The sequence below is a fragment of the Cupressus sempervirens genome, chromosome 8 (genome assembly GCF_028749045.1).
Source record: "Cupressus sempervirens isolate cs-2001-9-10 chromosome 8, ASM2874904v1, whole genome shotgun sequence".
In the NCBI taxonomy this organism is placed as follows: Eukaryota; Viridiplantae; Streptophyta; class Pinopsida; order Cupressales; family Cupressaceae; genus Cupressus; species Cupressus sempervirens.
Window position 1 is genome coordinate 793338880 of NC_143125.1, and position 14357 is coordinate 793353236.

Consider the following 14357-nt stretch of genomic DNA (forward strand, 5'->3'; position numbering starts at 1 on the left):
TCCATGACCAAATTATCCCCAATAACCTTACTTGCAATGAAAAATGCCAACTCATTTGCAATGCTTCTCATTATACCCTTGTCTATGGTGACTTTTATAGGAAGGGTCTAGGTGGAACACTCCTTAGGTGCTTAGAGATGGATGAGTCTATTCTATAAGGAATGATATAATGTATTCATAAAAATGTGAGTAGAATTCTAAAGTCTAGATGATATTGAGCAGGGTTTTATGCATTGTTGTTTTAATAGTTTTATATCAATAAAAGTTGTCTTTGCATTTAAATAGATTTTTTTTTTTATAATCCTCATATAATTATCAGATATGAAGGTTTTCAAATTCAATATGGTATGGTTGGTCTATAGTAACAGGCACAAAATTTGAGATTAAGTTAGCTTCTCCAAATGGTTCTTGGATTTAGCTTCTTGATTATGAGGGTATTCCTTTAGATGCAAAAAATATCATAAGATCAGCCATGTCATTGTGGGATACGCCTCTGACAAGGTTAGATCAAAGAAATCACCTTCTTGGTGGTTGGGGGTTTTAGATGATCACTATACAATTTAGAAAGTATCCACAGATGTGGATGGGTTGGATAGCTCTTCTTTTTTTGGTTGAGGATTATGTTGTTGTCTCTGATGATTCGAATGATGTCCCCAGCATGGTTTCGACTCAGAATGTTGCTGCTGATTCTGATGATTTGATTGTTGTCCCTTTGACAATTTGATTTAGAATGTTGTTGTTCTCCCTTATTCTGCTGCTGACTCTATCTAGAACACTGTTGTTGGTGCTTCTCTTGCTGCGGGGGTTTTGGGGGCTAGTGGGAATTGGCAGAAGGCTACTAGAAAGGTGAAGGATGGTTGGACACCAATTAAAGGAAAAAAAAAAAAATCCTCCAAACCTTCATTTGATATGTCTTTACATTCTCAAAAGACTAGACCAAAATGTAAATCTTGATGGTTTGTGGCTTCTTGGGATGTTTTCCCTTTTGTCGGAAACTTTGGTGTGTCCCTCTAGTTTGTCGGGCGGTATTCCACAATTGTTTTAAGATCCTCGTTGTTATATCTTTCTTGTCCCTTTGTACAAGGTTTCAGATCCTTTCAAAACCTGTTTTTACTTAATCAAAGAAAGCACAATCTTTGGATCATATTAGTGAACATGAACATTTGCCACAACTACTATTGACACAAGTCATATCCATATATATGAAAGTAGTGTTACAAATGATTTACTATTACAAAATATGTTTTTATGTTTTTTCAAGTAAATTATAGATTATAAGAAATAATGCTACACTTGTTCACAAGAATCAATTCGGTGATGAAATGACAATTCTAACTTAAGGCCAATGTTTTGAACATACAACATAGATATTAACATCATTTTAGAGAGGGGCGATGGGGAGAGTTTTGGTCCCCTAGCATGCGAAAGATTCTTAACCCTCATGGTCTTTTTCTTCTTCATTAATATGAGCTAGTGAAATTGTATTAGATCATCTAAGGAGACTTGTTAGAATCAAATAAATTAGAAACTCCACAATAGACCATCCAAAAGTTGCTCCCATAGGTCACGAAGAAACAACTCTTCTACAACATACTAGTAATTAAATTTCCCATAAACCCTTTTATGATTGGAGAAGAAGCTTGAGAATAAACATCTCATGTAATACAATGACGTTGATGAGAAGGTGAGCAATATTAATCTTCGTAATATTCTTCTCAAGCTTATCAAGCTACCAATAACCCATAACTAATCACATTTTTCATAAAATAATATGTATTATACGTTTATTTATAATCTACTTATGAATTATTTTTTGGACCTCCAATTTAGTTTGAATTTGACTACCATTATAGTAGTGCATTAAAGTTTTGGGCAGATTTTGATGCAGATGAATTGCTTGCTTATTTGGTGTGTTGCTTCTGGTTGTGTAAAGCTGAATTAAAGAACAAACTGAACGCAGTTTGAAGTTATTTCTTTATAAAAAGATCTGTTAGCCTTAATTGCACCGCATAAAGAAAAGGAAAGAAGATTTTCTACCAGATATTTTATCTGTCAATCACACCGCATGAAATGTATGAATTGTTTGGTGGAAAATTTGATGGCTGTTTTGAACTGTTAAACTAGATCGCCTCAAGAAAATGATTGCTATCTACAATAATGTAAGGCTTTAGGTGGTATAAATCCATCATTTATTCGTTTAGCTTTGTGTCGTGGGTGGAAAATGTGCCTGCAACACAGAAGGGGTTATTATTGGATCATATTTAGACATTCTCTTTATATGATTATTATCATTTTGGGACGTATTTGTTTAACACTCAAATATCAATTTTGGTCGATACAAATTTGAAAATATCTATGGTTTTTATATGGACGAGGTGTAAAATGCTATTGACTTTTGATAGTTAAATATGATGATATTTAAGAAGAGTGTGAAATAATGAGGATAATGTAGAACTTATGTAGTCACGAATTTGAGGTTCATTTTTATTTATGATATAACTTTTTATAATTATTTTACATCATATAAACACTCAAATATCAATTTTGGTCGATACAAATTTGAAAATATCTATGATTTTTATATGGACGAGGTGTAAAATGCTATTGACTTTTGACAGTTAAATTGGATGATATTTAAGAAGAGTGTGAAATAATGAGGATAATGTAGAACTTATGTAGTCACGAATTTGAGGCTCATTTTTATTTATGATATAACTTTTTATAATTATTTTACATCATATAAACACTCAAATATCAGTTTTGGTCGATACAAATTTGAAAATATCTATGGTTTTTATATGGACGAGGTGTAAAATGCTATTGACTTTTGATAGTTAAATATGATGATATTTAAGAAGAGTGTGAAATAATGAGGATAATGTAGAACTTATGTAGTCACGAATTTGAGGCTCATTTTTATTTATGATATAACTTTTTATAATTATTTTACATCATATAAACACTCAAATATCAATTTTGGTCGATACAAATTTGAAAATATCTATGGTTTTTATATGGACGAGGTGTAAAATGCTATCGACTTTTGATAGTTAAATTGGATGATATTTAAGAAGAGTGTGAAATAATGAGGATAATGTAGAACTTATGTAGTCACGAATTTGAGGCTCATTTTTATTTATGATATAACTTTTTATAATTATTTTACATCATATAAATAAATATTGTAATAAGGTATAATATTTAGTTAGGTAGAGTAGTGTATGATTTTATTAAACAAAAAAATTAATAATTATAAGAGAACAAATTGAGTTAGTTGTAATGATAATAATTAATATAATTTAATTAATAAGTGAGTTGAATGATACTTAGAAGTTTTTGAATTTGATTGGGGTTGGGGCTAGGATTTCAGCCCATGCTATGAATGGAAGAGTACCTTGACTTTATTCATGGCCATGGTTGCTCAACGGTTAATAATATGGTTGTCTTCTCAGAACTTCACTTAATTGGTAGTTTCAGGGGATTTTAGCCCAACTTAGTTGAGCTTCACAAGTGAATTTTAGAATATTGGGAACCGATTCTATATGGTTGTGTACAGATATATCATGTTGCGAAGGGCTTCTTCATTGTTGGACCTTTGAAATTGTGCAAGACAAGAACATTATCTTGTGTGATCATCAATGGTATTGGGAATATAATTTTTCTCTAATGTTAACGCCTTGACATTCAGATTTCAATCCAAATAATGAAGTTTCTAACAAAATTTCATTATAGATAAGACATCCTTAGAACTTGCCTTTGCATCTTTGTTTTGACTCTTGTTTTGAAGTTGTTGGAGATGCTTTGGGTAATTTTCTTATGGTGGATGAAGGATCTTCATATCTGCTCCACTCCATTTATGCTTAATTTTTGGTGGAAATGAGCATTGCTAAAGGGTTACCTACTGAAATCATGATCAACACCTCAAAGGATAGCTAGGTTCAACCTCTAGATTATGAAGGGATACCTTTTGGATGTAGGATTTATTTTAGGACTAGACATATGGTTGCTAAATTATGTGACAAAGGAAAATTACATAGGTCAACCTCATGGTGGAAGGATACTTTGACTCAACACTATACCATAGAGAAAAAGATAGAGCAAACAAAATGGTTTTGCTCAAGTTGTCTTAGAGGATCGAAGGAAGGAGTCCTTGAAGGAGGTGATGGAACAACCCTTGAAGTATGCTACTAGTGTGGAGATTTTTGATTGCGAGAGAGAAGTTATGCTAACTAATGGGGTTGTTACTATGGCGGGAATGGAGAAAAAAAATCGAATGGGAAATAGGGAAAAGGAGGAAGATCAAGTAGAAGTTGAGTGTCAATCCCAACAAGAAATGGGAAGCAAAAATGATCAAATCTAAGAATCAATGGCTTTTTCAACAAATTGGCAAAATGAGGCAGCTTATTTGTTGGAGGGTTGACATGTTGTGAAGGGCAAGAAGAAAATGAATGTGAAGTTGGAATCCTTCAATATGATTCTTAGATCTCACTCAAAGGGAGGCAAAGATTGTAAAAATTGAATTTAGTTTGTAATAATATTATATTTTAGATGAAACTTTTATATTAAAATTCTAATTTTCAATTTAAAAAGAATAATAAATTATCATTCTATTTTTTAAACTATAATTTATATATAAATGTAAGGTCGCTATTTATAACTTAATTGTGCCTTCATATAGTAATTGTTTATTTTTTAAATTTAAACTAAACAATTATTGAATATGTTTTATATGTTTGATATTTTTATATATAGGTGCATCTTAACATATGGTAATTGAAAAGCTTAATCTCTAGTTAAGCAAATATTATAAGAAATTGTTAATATATTGAATCTCAATTCATATGTTTTATTTAAAAAGAATTGTAAATTAATATAAATAATATAACGTATACATTGTAGGGCCTATTTTCCGTTGCACCAAAAGCCATGACTCTTAGTGAACATGGAACACCACATAATTAACCACCTGTGGGCTGGGGAGCGCGTCGCATCACCCAACAATCTCCCCCTCGACGCGCATACCAGGTGCTTACGCGGGTCGGGAAGGCACCGGGGAGATTTGAACCCATGACTAGGCCAAAACCAGGCTCTGATACCAATTGTAGGGCCCATTTGCTGTTGCACCAAAAGCCATGACTCATAGTGAACATGGAACACCACATAATTAACCGCCTGTGGGCAGGGGAGCGCGTCGCATCACCCAACATACATGACTTTGGTTTTGGGCTCAGGGTTTTCGTAACTCCATTCTTTTTCCTCTGGTGCCTACACTTGAATGGGGTTTTGTAAATATTTTGAAATTAATAAAATGGACATTTGCCTCTTATATATATATATACATACATATATGAAATATCATAAATATCAAATTGAAGTATCATATATATTTTAAAAAATGATCAATACAACCATCACATTTCACTCCTCATTACCTAATTAGACATCAATATTAATTTTGATAATAAATAATAAATTCTAAGTTTGTCTAAACTATGGATGACTAGCATGTGTATTGTGAGTTGATGAAAAAAAGAAGTTTGATACACAATGTATTTGCATTATTCATTTGTTTATAATTATTTGATGGATTGTTGTGTTGGATATGTACCACCTTTCACCTATATAATGAATTTTGGATTCTATTAGTTAACAAGTGATTAAAACCCATCATTTGAACCAATTGCAAGTAAGTTTTATTTTTATTTTCAAGTTTATTTTATTATTTCAAAGTTACATGTATGTTATTGAAGTTTTTAAATTTTAAAAAATGTTTATCTTCATTATGATTGGTAAGTAGATTTGAGGTGTTATATGCGGACTCGATCGAATATTATATCTAGTTTTGCCACATATTTTATTCTTTTCACTCTTTATGTTGGACATAAATGTACTAGTATTGAATGTTATTGGAAATATTGGAAATACATTTAATATTTGTGTTGTGCCTATAATAGCATTAAAAATAGTTCATATATTTCTTTTAATTTTTTAATAGTATACATAGAACACCAATTAAATTAAACTAATTTTTGTGTAGCTTCTAGTGTTATTGGAATTGTGTTTCTAATAATGTACCCCAATCTAATGGAAATTCTTCAAAGATTAATTATGATTGTCATCATATCTTCTTTCTTTAAAATAAGGTTTACTTGCAATTGCTCCTTGATTTGTCCTTAAAAGTCTTGATCCAACTTCAAATAGAATTATAAACTTTCAATGATAAGTTTTGGCTAAAACTATATGTTCAACTAGAAAAATCAAAAGTGAAGTTGATTGCTTAATTAATGGATTGGAAGATTGTACATCACATTCTTTATAGCTGATAAGAGGTCAAATATGTATTGTCAATGTCTTAATATTTATTTAATCATGTCACTACTACATTTGAGGTCACTTTTGGACCTTCAATTTCAACCAAAGGTCATTTCGGCTTGAAAATTTCAATTTTTTTTGTTTTTGGTTTATGGCCTAAAAAGGCCGAAATTTTTGACGTAACTTAATTTTAGAGTCAAAATTTTGATGAACTCAGGATATAAACAAAAAAAGAAAAGTAACTTTCAGTTCAAATTTGTTTTAGGTAGATCATGTATCAGTGGGAGGAAGGGTTTTTCAAAATTTGATGAACACGAGATAAAGATCGTAGGCGGAAGTACGGGTTTTAGCTGCACATTTAAATTCATTTCATTTTTTTTTAGACAACTCATAGACATGAGTAAGGGTTTTAGTTGTACATGTTGACCGACAACACTGGTAAGTCCTTTGCTAGGATAAATGCCATATGCCACTGCTTAGTGTATTTGTATTGGTAGTATTGTTGTATCATATATGTGAATAACAATATGAATATATATGAAGTTTCATGTGTAAGTTGCATAGAAACCTCACAATGTGACCCCCGAGCTATCTTCACAGACATCAATCTCAGTGACTAGCTCCCCCCTCTACATCATCCCATCCCCCTCATCCAAAGACTTGGATACTTTTCTGAATCCCTTAGGCCACATGTTCAAAGGGCATCAAATGTTGCATGCAACACTAGTCTCATTTATGACATAGCCCCTACTATAAAAGTGGGTGAGGCATGTGAGGGCCAATGATACCCTTAGGACTCCTACCTGACTGTTTAGGTATTAGGGCATATGCAAGGAGATCGATTCATTAATACCATCCCCTGCTTTTTCTCAATTCACAGATTGATTTTGTTTGTTGGTTAAGGATCATAAATAAGAGCTCAAGACTACTTGCAATGTTTATAGGTAAGACATTAAAAATCCAAATGTATTGCCCAAGCATAATCTTTAGAAAAATCATATAGGATAATCTCTAGAAATGATTATAAGAATTCATAGCAATAAGAGAGCCATTTCCTCCACCGTTGAGCTCTTTAGTTATAACTCATCTATTGTCCATTTTGTTCAAGATCCAATTTTATAAAAGTTTTGCTCTATAATCACAAGCACCATTTTAGACAACTTCGTGATGCATATTTATTGATTGCACTAATTTTAGTTCTAAACTACAAATTTTAATGTAATTTCAATTTGGTCAATTAAGAAAAAGTAGGTATACCTTAAAGGCATTTAAGATGGCAGTTAGTTACAAGGGAATACTTTTTTCATCAAGTCTTAGTAGCGTATGATCCACAATCTGTGAGTAAATACCGTTGGGCTTGTGCCATGTGAAAAGAAAGGCAAGTCCCCTGGACATGGCCTACAGTAAGGCTTCATTTAATACTTTTAGTCGGTCACTCAGATATTTGTAAACGTAAAGATCTTTCTCTTTCCTAGGACATTTTTTTACAAAGCATATTTGACATTTGTAGCTCTGATTTTAAAGAAATATCTTCTCTATTGAAGAGCTTTCAATGTGATATGAATTGGTTGGGCTGAATGAATGAAATATTTAATGACTTGTGTGGTTGCATTTATACACCGAGTACTTGACTGATTTTTATGATCTGAATGGCATTGGTGATGGCATGGAAAAAGGAACGCATACGGCAAATAATTATATATGTTTTTTTTTCATATATTGATCATCTTTTGTATATTTGTTGTAATTTAAATATCAATATTGTTTAGTACAATTAAAGAGCAATCAACAGGCTGATGGCTAAATACAACAGTTGTGAATATGGGGCTTTACAAAAACGGCTAAAATTTCATGGAAAAGCCTCAATGGAGGAGGATACGCCCACCGTGGGGCTCGAACCCACGATCACAAGGTTAAGAGCCTTGCGCTCTACCAACTGAGCTAGACGGGCACATGAAGCCAGTTACTGTATTTGCAGTAACAATTTCAATGGTCTCAAATTGTTTTAGTTCATGTTCCAGTAGTATTTATTATAAGTAAATAAAATAAACGGACACTCATGATATTCACTGAAAGAGAATAGAAATATAAAAATATAATGGTTTGATTAAACAATTTTTTGATGGAGGTCGTCCACACAGGGGCACGATCCCAGCCTCAAGCTTTTTGTGAGCCATTTAAGTTCACCAGTAGACCAAGGGCCCGTTGACATTAAACAATTTTAAAATTGTGATATTCATCATTCTTTAGTATCTAATTTATCATTCAACATAAACAAAGACTTGCTACTACACTTCAAAATCAACAATATATCTTTTTAACATTTTTCAAACTTCACTCATATTCACTCTCTTCCAACCTCCAATTTTACATCATCGACTCTCTCACATATCTCTCAAGTGGAATAAAGTCTGAAAAGTGTAGGCATGGCATGATGATGGTTGTCAGGCTGAGAATATATGTAGTTTTAAATCTTTGATGACATTCAATCATGCAAGTGGAATAAAGTTTGAAAAGTGCAAATGTACTAGATTTGCAGTCAATTCACCTTAAAGTTTTTGTGTATGCATCAAGGAATTCAGCAGCATACTCATGGGCTTATATACATAGTAGTTGTCTTTCATATCCATATCTTTGCTAGTTGCACTTTGTTTATGAATAATGAGCCCTTCATGCTTTTGACAAACACATAAAATATAAAGTCCTCCCCATCTCTTTGGTTGTTAATCTCTGTTGGCACGCTTCTGAATACTTCACTGCTGGTCACAGTACAAAGGTGGACCTCTCTTTTCTTTATGAAAATGTGTAGTAGGGTTTTTCAAAAGACAAGCTAGCTATTAGTTGCATTAATTATGTAGAAGCAAATAATGCACAAACATGTCAACCAAGTTATAATTAGAATATTTTCGTAAGGTTTTTGGATTAGGTTGTGTTGAATTTTTCATCATCATTAGAATCACACTCTCAAATCATCATCAGGATGAGAGAGCAAAAGTTGCAAAACAAAAGTGAAGCATTTTACTATTAGAATAGTTCAACGTATGCAACAACACCATCTGTTGAGATATATGATAGCAGACTCAGATTGCCTAACTAAATTGAAGCTAAAAAAAACCAGAGCTGCAAGGAGAACAAATGACTGGTGTATTTAAGCTTTTTTCAGCTACAGTCCTAACTATTGTGAGAAAAAGTTTGGGTCAATTTTTTTTGAATAGTTTAAACATTATTCATTAAGGTTTGATTCCTAAACTAAAATGTTAAATAGTTGAAATTGACTTTTTTTTTTAAACTTAATTTTCTTTTTAATATATAAGAAAGGCCAAATTATCCCCTTCTAATATCAGAAAACTCTTCAATAAAATAATAAGTTCCTAATATGAAAAAAATTATTAGGATACAAATATTCTTCCAGCCTGCCCAAAAGCTGTGTGTACTATGTTGGCATGGCTTTGAATTTGTGTATGTTATGCAATGCTTAAGAAGAATTGTAGTGTAGCAACAATTCAATGCAAAAAAGAAAAAGAATGCTGATTCCCATCCAGCCTCCATTGAAGAGTGCACATGGTGTTTGACAGAATTCCAAGACCTCTTAAAGTAAGAAGAGTATCACAATCAATTCAAAGGATAAAGCTAGGAAATGTGTGGAAAAGAACAACTCATAAGCTCCTAATTGAAGGCCAAAAGACTCAAATAAGTGTTCATCTTTTGTTTCTCTTGGTTAAAAGTTGAGGAAATTGAGTCCCATGTTGGTACGTAACAGAGTTGACATCTGAGAAATCAATTTGAGAGTTTCGATTCTTACCATTTCATTTTTTGCATTGAACTTCAAAGCCAACAATGTCAAGTCACAGCATGTACAAGCATAGAAACCTGCAATCCATTGACAGAAAGTTCGAATGAGAGAACTGCACTCATTATTTCTAAGGCTTAGGAGTCTAAGCTAAAAGTGTTAAACGTCTCCATACTCTTAGAAACCTGCAACCCATTGACAGAAAGCTCACCAAATTTTCCCGACTTTGACACAAAAGAGACTCCTTCAAATACACATTTGAATCATCCAGTGCAGAAGAAGTAACCTCGGTTTCCTACTGGTTGATCTTTCATTGCACTCTGATACTTCCAAATATGCCTTCTGCAGGTGGAGGAAAATCAAAATGGCCTATGCAGGTCTCGAACCTGCGACCTTCGCGTTATTAGCACGACGCTCTAACCAACTGAGCTAATAGGCCATATGGATTTCTTCATCCCAAGATATATCAACATATCCTATTAACCCCAACAACAAATAACCTCCGGCTAAGAAATAAGCCGCAAGAACCTAGCAAGATTGACCTGTAAACTTTGAAAAAATGATGTTACGTAATATTTTTAACATATCTTGAACATAAACCACCTTATAATAATTTTCCCGGGATTAGGCACTTTTTAAGTTTTGCACAATTAGCATAATTATTTTCAAATGTAGAAATGTCAAAGATAACATTTTAAATGCGTTTATTTGTTTAAATAGAAATATAATAAAAGAGACTTTGAGAATGGTATGGTTTGATCTTTGTCTATAATTTTTTGTAAATAGAATATTGATGGTATAATTTTTATTTAAAGTCAAAATTTCAAGTCATATATGTCTCTATAAAATACCACTGTATCACTACAAGGTCAAAACCTCCTACAATCTTGATATTATCAGTAATATCTAATTTTATAAGTTATATACATGAGTTACAACATAAGAAAGAGCATACGACAAGAGATGACCTCAAGATAGAAGACTAAAGGAAACACAAGCTCACAAATGCAATGTTTGGTGCTCTCTTCTTATCCTAGTTCAGTTCAAAGGATGATCTAAAGTATTTTCATTGGATCATGGACTTATAGGAAGCACACTAACTTTACTTTGGAAGATTGACCTAGAGGTAGATTTAAAATGGTTGCCCCAGTTCTTGTGCCCACCAAAATTTTCAAATTTTCATAATGCCAAATGAAGTTTTTCATGAATTCCATTTTGTTTTGTGTGAGTATACATGTTCCTAAGCTCTCATTGCCAAAAAATACAACTTTGTGAGTCAAAACAAGTTTGAAAGAGTCCCAACTTCAAGCTTTAAAAGAGTCTAAAATTTATGGTATTTTAAAAGATTTTATGATTCTAATATTTTCACCTCGTCTCCAACTCCATCCAACATTTTGAATTTTTGAAATTTGATGGCTGAGTTAAAAGTTGTGGTAGGTGAAAGAAAACTTCAAAAATAGATTTTGTCAATCAAAACATTAACCTTTAAATACATAGAGGTTAAGAAGCATGCCCAAAACATGCAATTCTATTTCAATTCTTAACCTCTTATAAAAAAGTTAGGTGGGAAATCTCAAAAATATATTTTTGGGCAAAATATTAACCTCCTAAAAAGAAGGAAGTTAAGCAAGAAAACTCAAAAATGTATTTGCAACCCAAATCTTAACCTCATTTTTCAAGGGGGGAAGAAGGAGGTTAATAAACTCAAATAAAAGTTAGTTATGTGGATGCATAAGTATACAAATATTCCCTTATTTTAATGGAGGCAAAAAATGAACTGTTGGAAATCTTGGTCATGAGATGATGACATGCTAAAATGCCTTGTGAAATGGCATATGAGAATACCATAATAGAGGTATGTACTAGTGAGACCAACAAATAGTTTGACAATGGTCTCCCTATACAATCCACAGTGCTCTAACATAGATAGCATGTGCACTTAACAAAAGACAACTCAAATGCATGTGGCAGTACAAACCACATGCGTGAATTGTTTATCAAAACAACATAGAGACATTTTTCTCCCAATTACACACTTGTGGCATAAAAATGATAAGATCAAAGCTCAAAAAAACAATTCAAACTGATATAGATAGTTTTGTGTCTACAACGGGTAATAATTACAGGACTTTAAAGACGCATAAGAACATGAGTGCAAGGATATGATGGCTAGAAACACTTTCCTATTAAATATAGAGAATGCAGTGCAAGCGTTCAACAATTTGCCTAAGAAAAATGCAATCTTATGGACTAGTACGATTGCATGTTATACCTGAAATGGAGATCCCATTACAGGGATTTTTGTGCTCCCAACATGTCATTCACAATGTTAATTTTTGTAGCAAGAAAGTTGTCCAACCCTAATTAAATAACTATTTATTTTACTGAGAACCTTGATTAATTAAATAATTAAATAATTATTAAATTCTTACAATGAATTTAATTATGGTTGTTAAGTTTTATTTTATCTTAGCCAATGTTGGTTGTTGTTTTCTTTTCAAAGAGAGTAGTATAAAAGTGGGGCTAGGGGGCATTTGCAATCGTCAAGTTCAGAGATTGAGTCTTGAAGACACATTTCTAGTAATAGAAAATTGATTTGTAGTGTTAGCAGATCAAGTAGCTAATCAAGTTTTGTGAAATCATTTGCAGTGATAGCAAATGTATTCACAGTGAAAGGGAATAATCTTGCAGTGGGAGCAAGGGTATAGTGTTAGCATTGGGATAGTAGTGGGCAATATTAGCAGGGGATATTGGGATTTAGTCAGAGTTCTACTAGTGAGGGGTAAGGAATTCTTTTGTAACTCTTATATTGTTGAAAGTTAATATATTTTCCATTTGAAGAACTAGTTTTCCCTTAGGGTTTTTTCTAGAGATAATTTTGTCTAAAAATATTGTGTCATTGTGTTCAAATGTCTTTCCATAGAATATTTGTGAAGTTGCAATTGTGTTGTTATTCAATATTTGGCTATGAATTAGTTTTCAATAGTTAAATAATCTTTCAAGATAGGAGATTAATAATTAGTGATTGCAATAGCTATTTTTCACATGGTATCAGAGCAGTGTTGAGGGTAAAGAAGTTGTGTTGTATGAAAGAAATTAAGGGTTTATTAAAAGCTAGTTTGATCTCTTTAGATTTATTATTTCTTTAATCCCTTGAGATGGCTTCAACTAGTTTGAGAGATTAGGACAGGTTGGATGGTGCCTCGAGTTTTGGTGTCTAGAAGGCCAGATTTTCTTTATTGTTGGAAGAGAATGGTATTAAGGATTATGTTACTAGTGTTGTAGTTGTACCTAAAAATGTGACATAACTTGCAACATACAAGAAGGACGATGCCAAGGTGAGGATGATAATCCTTGATGGTGTCAAGGAACATATTGTTCCACATATCTTGAAGCTAGATATAATGAAGAAGATGTGGGATGCCATTTTGAATATGTACTAGAATGCTACCACCAACAAAAAGATGATTATTAAAGAGAAGTTGAAGAATTCCCTGATGAACTAGGGAGAAGATGTCACAAGTTACCTCACTAGGCTTAGACTTGTCAAGGATGATTTAAAAATTGTTGGAGATAGCCACTAGTACATTTACCCCTAAATTTGACCTAAAATTTTGACCAACAAATTTAAATGGCTTGGTTGGTCATCATTATAAAGGAAACTTTTCTTTTTTTTAAAAGACATGCTCGTGTTGGTCACAATTGTGACCAATTCTTTCTATTTTGTGTTGGTCTCAATTGCAACCAACACGACAACATAAAGACCAAAAAAAAAAAGTGACATTTCATTGGAGCATTTCACTTGAGTAGCAAGTCAGCTGGGCATTTCACTTCACTTGAGCGCCATACTAGTTGAGCATAATTCCACGGATAATTGAGGATTTCTAGCATTCTTCATCCTTGGAGCATTTCATTGGAGCATTTGGAAACCCATCTACTGCAACCCTAAACTGGAATTGCCGACCATCATTCAAGCATACACAAACTTACCTAGCTTCACATTTCAATCGGTGAATAGGTGAATAGGTGAGTTGATACCTTCTTCTTTAAACAATCATTGATTGGGGATTGATTAGGGGAAGGTGTAGTTTGAGGAAGCCCTAGTTATAAGGGCCTAAATAGGAGGGTTTGTAAGTTGAGACATAAACTGAGAGTGACATCCATGATAAGGGATTTTATGGTGTATTAGCCCTTTATTTAAGAATTTGTCTCTGCATTTTGGTGAGTATTTTGAAACAAATATGGAGGCTAGGAT

The 14357-nt window shown here is 32.7% G+C and overlaps 2 non-coding genes across 2 annotated transcripts; both read right to left on the reverse strand.

The window, feature by feature from the left end:
- Window positions 1-8190: 8190 nt before the first annotated feature.
- Window positions 8191-8263, reverse strand: TRNAK-CUU (transfer RNA lysine (anticodon CUU)). Its single transcript has one exon. It is a non-coding gene; the product is annotated as a tRNA-Lys (tRNA).
- Window positions 8264-10467: 2204 nt separating this feature from the next.
- Window positions 10468-10541, reverse strand: TRNAI-AAU (transfer RNA isoleucine (anticodon AAU)). The gene has a single exon. It is a non-coding gene; the product is annotated as a tRNA-Ile (tRNA).
- Window positions 10542-14357: the final 3816 nt, after the last annotated feature.